At 36.4% G+C, this 10,522-nt stretch overlaps 1 long non-coding RNA gene across 1 annotated transcript; it reads left to right on the forward strand.

The window, feature by feature from the left end:
- The first annotated feature begins 8,968 nt into the window (after positions 1–8,968).
- On the forward strand, positions 8,969–10,248 carry LOC119248335 (uncharacterized). The gene is made up of 3 exons (XR_005125907.2): positions 8,969–9,088; positions 9,820–9,918; positions 10,174–10,248. It is a non-coding gene; the product is annotated as an uncharacterized LOC119248335 (long non-coding RNA).
- The last annotated feature ends 274 nt before the right edge of the window (positions 10,249–10,522 follow it).

The raw sequence follows: 10,522 nt of genomic DNA on the forward strand, positions 1-10,522 counted from the left end.
ATTTTGGGGGCTTCCTAATTTTCCATTCACATTTTTTTTGTAACATATCTATCCAAATCTTTGACTTAAGGGAACTGGTGGAAAGGACAGAAAATAAGTGTAGAAGTGTAAACTATTAAGGGTAGCAAAATGGAAATGAAACCAAAATGATGTGGTGGCCATTTTCTATTTCTGCTCATCTTGTTTGACAGCAGGTGACTTGTGAGAGAGAAACAATGGGACAATAATACTCCTACCCATTTTATTATTTTTTTATTTTTATTTTTTAAAGATTTATTTATTTATTTATACAAGCACTGGGTACAGTCAGAAGTGTGGGAGGGTGAGAGAATTCACCAGAGCCAGAGAGGAGAGCAGAACAGGCAGAGTGACGAAGTACACTGCTGAGGGGAGCAGCGGGCAGCAGGAGAGGTCTGTGCGCCATGTGGGACCCTCCTCTGGTGGCCGGGGAGCAGCTGGGGATCGAACCGGCGCTGCAGAGGTTGCGGGCAGCTTCGCAACCCAGCACTCAACTGCTGCACCACCGGGGAGGCCCCATTCCTACCCATTTTAAATGAGGAACGAGGACCCTGACTTTTCATAAATTGATATTTGTGTCTCAGAGCACATGCCCAGTAGAGTATTCACTGTCCTCAAGTTGACCTCTCACTACCTTGACAGAAAATAGCCATGAAAGATGGAACTAAGATGCCCAGCTCATGATTAAACAAACAGTATTCAGAAGCTGGGGGTGCTCAGGTTTGTTACAGATCTGGAACCCATGTTTGATTTACGACACCATTCAGCAGCAAGTAACCAGTTGAACTTTACCAACTTGCATTTTATTTCTTTGTTTTCAACCCCATAAATACTGCCCCAAGTCCCATCCTTGGGAGACTGACTCTAGACGTTTGCCTCAACTCTCTTGGCAGGTACCTTGAATGATTGACACTGGTTCTTTTCTCAAAAGCTAGTGGCATGGTTTTCTGCCATTGGGTAGTGGGCCCACAGAAGAAACAGAAATGGTGGAAATAAAAACATGATATCAGAGATGAGAAACCTCATCAATGAAGTCATGGGTAAACTTAACAAAGCAGAAGAAAATCATCAGTAAACGTGAAGAGAGTTTAATTTGGTTACCCAAACTGAAAGACCTAGCAGAGACAATAAAAGGAATATACTATTAAAAATCTTTCAAATGGCATCAAATTGTCTAACATAAATATAATTGGAATCAGGGAGAAAAAAGAATAAGGAAATGGATAGATTGTGTCTCTGAAGAAATAACCACTGATGCATCCCAAAGAGGCATCTATTCAAAGACCAAAGATCACAGATAACTGAAGCATCATAAATGCCAAAAACACAAGTGAAAAATATATTGCATTTAGGCTGTTAAGAGTAGTAAAAAAGAGACTATACTGAAGGCATCGAAAGAGGGTATATGTAGATAAAAACAGGAATTATAACATATTTCTCTTAAGAATTCATGAGAAGATAATTATTTGACATATCAATATTTAAAGACCAAAGGGAAAAAACCCTATAAATTAACAATGTTATAAACAAGAAAAGTGAAGAGAAAAAAAAAAGATTTTTGAGATAAGGAAAACTGATATATGTTTTTGGTAGACAGTGAATAAAAGAAATATTAAAGTTTTTTAGGTAGAAGGAAAATACTAGCATACAGAATTTTAAACCTACACAATGAGATTTATTTTTTGAAGAGATAAAAATAAAATACTCAAATATTGAAAACTTCTTCCTTAGGGTCAGGAAGAAGACAAGATGTCAGCTTTCCCTACTCTTCTTCAAACTACTACTGAAAATTCTAGCCAGAGCAACAAGACAGGAAAAGGATTTGAAATGTGTCCAGTTTTGAAAAGAAAGAAATAATAGTGTTTCCATTTTCAGAGATTTAATTTTATCTACATAGAAAATGTGAACTAAACTAAATTAAAGAAAAAAGTAAACCTCTAGAAGTAAGCAAATTCAGCAAGGTCATAGGATACAGGACTAATATACAAAAAAAATGAAAGGAATTATTCTTACATCTGGCCAACAGCAAATGGAAAGAAATTAAAGTTAAGATACCACTGAAATCATTAAAAAAGGTGCTCATAATTCCAATTTAACACTTCATATACAACAATTATGTGTTAAAAAAGTACAAAAGCAGGGCCTCCTTGGTGGCACAGGGATTTAAAATCTCAGCACTATCCAGTTATTGCCAACCACTGTGTCATGAGTTCAATCCCTGGCCAGGGAGATAACCCACATGGCCTCTACTTGTCTCACCCGCTACTCCCCTCAGCAGTTTATTTCAGTCAATCCGCCTGTTCTGCTCCCCACTCTGCCTCTGGTAAATCTTCTCATCCCCCACACCTCTGGCCTGGACTCCAGTTCTTGTATGCATAAATAAATAAAATAAATCTTTAAATAAAAAAAGTGTAAGAGCTCTTGAGAAAAAACAAAAATGATCTAATTAAATGTAAATACTATATTTACTAATTGGAAGATTCAATCCAGTAAAGAGGGCCATTATCTCCAGTTTGATCTATAGGTTTAAAACAATTCCTGACAAAATTCCAGCAATATTTTTGTAGACATCTCTACTATTACATCTATATGGAAGACAAAGCAACTAGAATTACCAAAGCAATTAGAAAAACAAGGATAGAGCGGGAAAATGTACTCTATCTGAGTTATAATTTATGCTGGACCTACAGTAATCAAGATAGCAATCTACCAATCAAGTATTGGCAAGGGAAAGAAACAGTAAAAATTAGATAGAAATGTAAACTCACACAAGAATGGTCAACTGGGCCTCCCCTGGTGGCACAGGTAGTTGAGCACTGCTCTGTGAAGCTGTCCGCAGCCTCTGCAGTGCCAGTTCAATCCTGGCCATCCATTGAGAATCTCGCATGGCGCAGCAGACCTCACCTGCCTGCCTGCTGCTCCCTCAGCAGTGTATTTCATCAGTCTGCCTGTTCTGTTCCCTGTTCTGTCTCTGGTGAATCCTCTCACCCTCCCGCACATCTGGCCTGTACCCCGGTTCTTGTATAAATAGATAAATAAATCTTAAAAAAAAAAGAATGTCCAACTGATTTTTGACAAAGGCAGAAAAGCAATTCAATGAAAAAGAATGTTTTTTTCCACCAAATGGTGGCGGAACAATTAGACATCTATGGGCACAAGCTGAACTTTAACGTAGGCTTCACACCTTCCAAAAAATTAACTAAAATGCAAATTTTAACTTTACCATAGATTTAAATGTAAGCCTAAAGTTGTTTAAAATTTAGAAATAAAGAGGAGAAAATCTTTGGTAAATAGAGCTACTGAAAGAGGTCTTTGATATGGATCCAAATAGAAGTGTTATCACAGATTCTTCAAAATGCTGGAACTAGCCTCACAAGTTTATTTCTCACTCACAAGTAGTGAAATGAATGTTTTCTGTACCCTCTCCTGTGAGTGAGTATGTCTTAAATCCACTGTAACATTTCAGTCTCCCTAAGCCTCTACATTAAACCATGGCAGGTCTGCTAATTCTAATTTGCCCAATGTAGAACACATTTCAGGTTGTTACCAATGAACAAACCAACCAATCAACCAAATAACCAAATTGTTAAATTCTTTTGTAACTGCCTGAGCTGCAAGACTATGAGCATTTAAATATATTCAGTCTCATACTGTTCCCATTCCTTCCACCAATATACCACACCCTTAGTATCCATGCCCACTCATTATCTTTGGATTTCTGTATGTATACAGTAGAAAATTCAATATTCTTTTAGATCATAGTTCATCTTGGTTTAGGTCACACCTTTATGGTCAGGCTGGGACTTGAGTCCAGTTACAGGTCTGGAATCAAACATATGTCTTGGATGTATCCTGAGAAGTATCTTGCATGGCTGTTGCTTCAATTTGTCTATTCAGGCAATGCAGGGTTAATCCTCTCTCACCTGGATGGAGAGGCTGCTGTCAGGGGAATAGGAGAGAGCTCCCACTGGAGTGGAGAGGACACTGCTACTGGGCATGAGGAAGCCTTTTCCACAGGCAATGAAGACATAAGAATTGATGGCTCCATGTCTCCAACTTCATCAGGGTCTCTTTAATGTCCTCACCCAACTTGCATTCTCCGGTCACACAACTCTCCCATCACAGTTATCATTTTAAAATAGAAACCCTGGGAGGGTGAGAGGTCAATTGCGTTGTGATTCATCTAGAAGCAGGATGAGATAGTGCATTAAAATTTCAGCACTCCCAGCCCATGGCTATAAGAGATGAGGATCTCCTTCAGGGTGTTTACATGTGCTTTCAGGGTATTTATGTGGAATTTAAGTGGTTGTGTATTTATGTGGAATTTAAGTGGTAATCTCCAGGGAAAGGGGTGGGTAGAATGGAAGAGGGAGGAGGAGCCAGGGAAAACTAAAGAGAAGGAAGGGAGGAGATCGAGGAGACCTAGAGGAGGCACCTGGAACTGAGAGACAAGTGAAGAAGCTGCGTTTGCTTGTTGGTTTTGGACTCATACCAGGGACTTGGGAAACATGGAAGGAGTCACTTGAAACAGATGTGACTGAGAGACCCATGGGGAGGTTAAACATGGTAGCCTTTATCTTAATTTTGATTTTGTTCTTTTCCTTCCAGACCTGTCTATCCTCTTCTGCCCCTTTTTTAGGGGTCTCCACCAGAAGGTGCCTTAGACTGGTGGTAAGTTTTTGGGCCTCAGCTGTCTTGCTTTGGGCCAACTTTGTTTGGCTGGGCATTTACCTATGAGGAGATGGTAACTTTGGCTGTTTTGTGTGAAAAATATTTTAACTATATTTTTTATCTTCTCTTTATTGCACATTAATTGTATTAAAGTTCTTTTCTATTGAAGGTCTTTTGCACTAGAGTATGTTTTGTCTTGACACAGTAGATGGCAGAAGCTATTTAGAGCAGGCAGGTTTGGGGGCCCCTGGGGGTCCCTCACCCTGACCTGTAACAGTTGTGCCTTTATACATTCCCTCCAACACTGTGCCAGGATTTTAATTTTCCCATGTCCTTGCCAATACCATTATTTTCCATTTTTTTAATTGTTACACTCTTTATGAGTATGAGGAGTATAGTTTTTTTCCCCCATAATGTCTTCTGGTTTTATCAGATTATTGAGTATCCTGAAATCATAGAATACATTTCTCTTTCTATAATTTTCTGGAAAGTTAGTGTAGAATTGGTATTCTTTCTTTCTTTAATGTTTAATAGAATTTTCCTGTGAAGTAGTCTGGCCTTGGAATTTATATTTGTGGAGATGTTTTAACTACAGATTCAATTTTGTGAATTGACACAGGGCTTATTGGGATGATCAGTTTTTTTCTTGAGTGAACTTGGGCAGTTTGTGACTTTTAAAGATCTCAATCATTTCATCAAGTTGTCAAATTTATTATACAAAATCATTCATGTGTTTTAAAATATTCTCTTATTCTCCTTTTTGGCATCATAGAATCTTTAGTGATATAATCTCATTCTAGATTATGGTATTTTGTTTTTCTCTCATTTTTGATCTGTCCAGTCAGACTTAGCAATTTCACATACCTCTTCAATGAAGTATCTTACTAAGTGCTCTTAAACTGACTTTGATCGCCAGACATAATTAATATTAATCATCACCTAAATCTCCAATGTGCAACCATCTATTTTATAAATACAAAATAGGTTGAAGGAACATTTTCCATTTCATATATTAAAATTTTGAATTTAATAACAGCCATCTTACTTCTGATTAAATATCTCTAGTGTTTATGAATGAGTTTCTTTGCCTTTTAGGATAGCTCAAAATTTGCATAGCTTCTTTCAACAAAATGGCATTGATATATGAAACTTATGCAGTGCTGTATGGTAGAGTTACCTTAGTAAAAAGACATATAAATACAGATTACTAGAAAATAGGAGGGTCTATTTTAACCTCCTATAAAGAACACTCAACTGAACATTATTTCATAATTATCATTTGGCACAGGCTTTAAATGGGAAAAGAATAAAAACAGAAAGTACAAGAAGGTGCAATCCTTATTTTTATTATACATCTGTTTCTGCTGACAACTTCACTGATGTTAAGCCCCCCTCCTTTGCTTTAGAAGCTGAAGTAAGAAAAATGGCAATAGAGGCAGCGACTGGAAAAGGCAAACGAAGGCCTAAATCTATTGTTGCTAAAGGCAAAACTGTAACAGAAATGCTCACAATAATTTGATAATACATCGATATGCTAATTATTGAACAAAAATGACACATGGAAACATTCTAAAGATCCAGAAAAAAAGTAAACATATCCTTTCATTGCTTTCATTTCTGTTCACACAAATTCCTATTTGTTTCCCAATTAAATAATTTGCTCTAATTCTTTATTCTAATAGAACCGAGAATTTAGACTTACAATTTCTCCACACTCACTGAACTTTTCTGAATTTAAAAGTAAAAGTAACAAAGTGAATATGGGAAAATAATTTATAAGAACAGTAATATAAAGAACATTATAAAACTATTTTCTCTTGGAACTTTGTTTTTGGGACATCGTTTCAAAAGTTTATGCACCCTGCCTGCTGTATTATAAAGTTCAACTAATTGAGTTATGTCTTGTTATCATTCTGCTTTGTTATGGTCACATCTTGAGCTTTTTTCTCTTGAGCTTTTTTCTTCTCCTTGTTTGTCTCTCTTTCATGTTATTTACTTGCTCATTTACATCATTTTGTGGTTAAATATTAGTTTCTACTGCTTGTCATTCTTCTACTCAATACCATTTTATTTTTTTCTTTTCTTTGACACACATTTCTTTGGTGGTTGTAAAATTGTGAAACACAAATAGTATTTTAGGAGACCTTGAATAATAACTAAAAGATGAAGTAGAAAAGAAGTATAGAAAACATTATAAGAAGCCCTAAAAATACATAGATATTTTGGGTGCATAGATGTGTGCAGCTCTTGAGGGCAGGAAAGAGCTCTGGGGAAAAAGTGTTTATAATCAACGAATGAATAACAGTCTCTCATTCTTTCCTCAAAATAGAAAAAAAAAGCAAACTTCCCCAAACTGTCATGAAATACTCTTGTTCTGATAATAATACTTTATATTTTTACATACTGTAGATACAATTGTTGATATTCAAAGGTATCTAGTCTACTAGGTTTTCTAGAACCTATTGCACAGATTTCACTTGTTTTAAATTTGGAAGCTTATTTAAAAATGTCCTAAGAGCTAAAGTTCTTAGTACTAACTAAAATGATAGAATAATCATTTTATCATTTGCACACATTTGGAATTAGGGAATTCAGCTAGGAGGCACAGACAGAAGGACAGCAACCAGCAGAGGAAGCTCACCTGTGAGCCTGGGAGACAGTACGTGCTGATGGGCAGGCCTAAAAAATGTTTGCTTTTAAGAGAAAACCCTTTTGCCTGGAATATTTCTGGAATGTTTCCTTCATTATCTTTATGTTAGAAATCAGCTCCTTGAAAGTGATCACTTAAAAAGGAATTAGTTAGAAGCAAACTTAAAGCTAGAGTTAAAGTTAAAGTGAAAAGCTGGAGATGCTCACCTGGGCTGGAGTTGAAGTTAAAAGTGGGGTAGGACAGTGATGGGGAAGCAATCTCAGCTGTGGAAACATGCTTTTGAAAGGACTTCAAGCAGTGTAGCTGATATACAAGTAGATTTTAATTTTTGTTACTATACATGTCTAAAAAGAATCAATCACTGGGGATCTTGATGTGCACAGATCAATGTGGTGGATATGAAACAAAAACATGATTTTGTTTCTGTGACACCTACTTATATGACTAAATTTGGCATAGAGCTGCTCCTTCAATTAAACAAATCATAATTTTTCAGATGTGCTCAGAGGTTTGTTTACATCTATTAGAACTGATGATTTTGACTTTATCCTTTTAAAGCACCACATTCAATCCCTTCAATATTTTATAACCTATCTCTGTTTTTTGATATTATTTAAACAGAAAGTATTTCTTTAGGTAATGTAAAGAAATCATAAGAAAAATGTAGAAATTTGCTATTATTCAAATCTACTAACCCAATTTTGTATGTATTTCTATTTACTATAACCTGTTAAGCAATCTGCATAGCCTTATTAAAAATACAGGCTGCTTATATGTATTTGACATTTCTCTAATTTTTCTGTATATGTAACATTTAATGCTCTACCTTCATTCTATTAAAGAATGTATAATTCATGCCAAGTATAATATGAATATTTCTTTTATATTATTCCCATATGTAAGGGGCAGGAACAGGACATTGTGCAGGTTTTCTGATCCCATGCAGACCGGGTAAAGGAGGAGTCAGAGTCCTCAGTGGTTTTGCAGGTCTTTTATTTGGGGTTCACCAGGCATATGGCAGGCAGGGGTGCTGGCTGGGGGGCTGGGAGGCCTCCCAGCCCCCAGCAAGTCTTCAATATATCTGGACTCTCTGGCGTTCGTTCTGCTGCTTCTCGGCTTCTGCTTCGGCTTCTCCGGCTTCTACTGCTGCTACTGGTGCTGCCGCTGCTGCTTCTGCTGCTGGCGTCCCCCCGTGACGCTGCCCTTAAAAAGCACAGTCTCAGCTCAGCTGAATCCCATCTACCTATGCCCACACCCTATTCCAGGTGCCCGCCATCAGGCATGCATTCAGGACAAGGATCCATCATCTATCCTGATGGCGGAAGGGCAGAAAAGCCTGATATTTTCTTTACCCTACACCATAATTTTCAAATTTATTAATTTCCTATTCACATGAGATTCTCGGATACCCTGTTTTTTTCCCAAGCGTTACTGTAACTGCTAAGTTTCAGGTTTAAGTTGATCGCTGGTTCATAAAATTTATCATTTGAGTTCTGTATACTTTTACTGACACAGTGTGGGGGTAAATGAGGTAGAGACAGAAGTGGAAACTTTCTGTGTGAGAATATTGAGTGTTACATGTTTATGCTTCTCTTTTTTCTTACACAGTTTCTCTGAGGCCAGTTTCACATCAACAAGGGCCTCCTCACCTCAGACCAGAGGTGCAAGGCCAGCAGAGCCAGCACATCCTTGCTGTGTTCCTGCCCAAGCTCATCCCCCAGCTGGTAAAACTCCAAGGCAAAGACACAGGTAGGATCAGCCCCTGCTGTCAGGCTGCTGCACAGTGAGGGATAAAGTAGAATGTGCTCCAGGAAAGCTATGCAAAAGTTGGGAGGGTTCTGGATTGTTGCTTGAATTGACTTGGGATCTATGTCAATTAATAACTAATGTTATACTACAAGGGCTGACAGCATGGATCAAAGTGAAAATGTGTCAGTATATTTACTATGCATAATATGAGTTTTAAAAATCATCAGATGTGTTTGAGAATATTTAATTTTTTTTGGACAATATGTATCTTTGTTTTTCTCTTCTTCCTTCTATTGTTGCTATGTAACTGGTTAGCATTAAATGATCCAAACCTTACATTGTAAAGTTAAGTGCAATAAGAAAAGTTTGAATGTTTTGATAATGATTATTTTTCTATTAAAATAGATCCAGCTGTGTATTTACAAATTTGTTTTCTGGCTATACAGATACTTAGGTAAAAATAACAACAACAACAAAAAAACAGTCATCTAGGAAATATGTGACTTTAAAGCTAGTTCAATATTATAGTTTGTCATTGTGGTAGAGATATTTATTGAAAGGTAAATGGTAATATAATTTATACATTTTTTTCTTTGATGATTATTCAAATCAACTTTCCATAAATTACCAAGTGATTAACTGGTGAAACTTCATGATGAATGTTTAAATTTTTCAATATTATTAATTATGCCTTATAAAAGAGTCAAAGTTTTTGCTATTTTTGTCCTCAGTGCTCAAAATGAGTGAGGAGCAGGTGACATATATGGAAGTGAAATTTTCTAAACCAAGGAAACAGAAGGACAAAAGACCTCCAGTCCACGAAACGAGAGGTAAAGCTTGTTTCCTTTCCCAGATTTATGAAAACATTATAATATAGGAAATCATGATAATTTTGTATATACATATTTGATATTATTTGGATGGTTCTTTATAAATAGAGGAATATATTTAAATGCAATAGTTAGCAAGATCTGTGATCACAGCAATCATATTTTATACTCTGCGATATATTTCCATTTTATTTTAATTCTATGGCTTTGTTATGCTCAGTGCTTACTGTATATTTCGCTTTTTCTTTTGCACAGAATTTTCACGGCATAACATTGCAGCAAGTCTGGGAATTCTGTGTTTTATTCTCCTGTTAACAACCGCAGGCTTAGCATACATCTGTGAGTATCAGGAATACACATTTGTCATGGAAATAATGAGCCAGGATTTTAAATAACACTATGGATTCCTGAAACTTTCAACTCTAACGTTCTATAGAAATTTTAGTAATTATGATAGAGTTGATGATAATTATGATGATTTTATTGTTTGGCCAGCAGTTATTTTTTAGGTGCACAAAATGGCATAACAAATGTAATAGCATAAACGTTTTGCTGAAGTATATAGTGTATATTCTTATATGTGAACATTATTTTATAGGATGAG

This window comes from Talpa occidentalis, unplaced genomic scaffold (genome assembly GCF_014898055.3).
Source record: "Talpa occidentalis isolate TD23 unplaced genomic scaffold, MPIMG_talOcc4v2.1 talOcc4.16, whole genome shotgun sequence".
In the NCBI taxonomy this organism is placed as follows: Eukaryota; Metazoa; Chordata; class Mammalia; order Eulipotyphla; family Talpidae; genus Talpa; species Talpa occidentalis.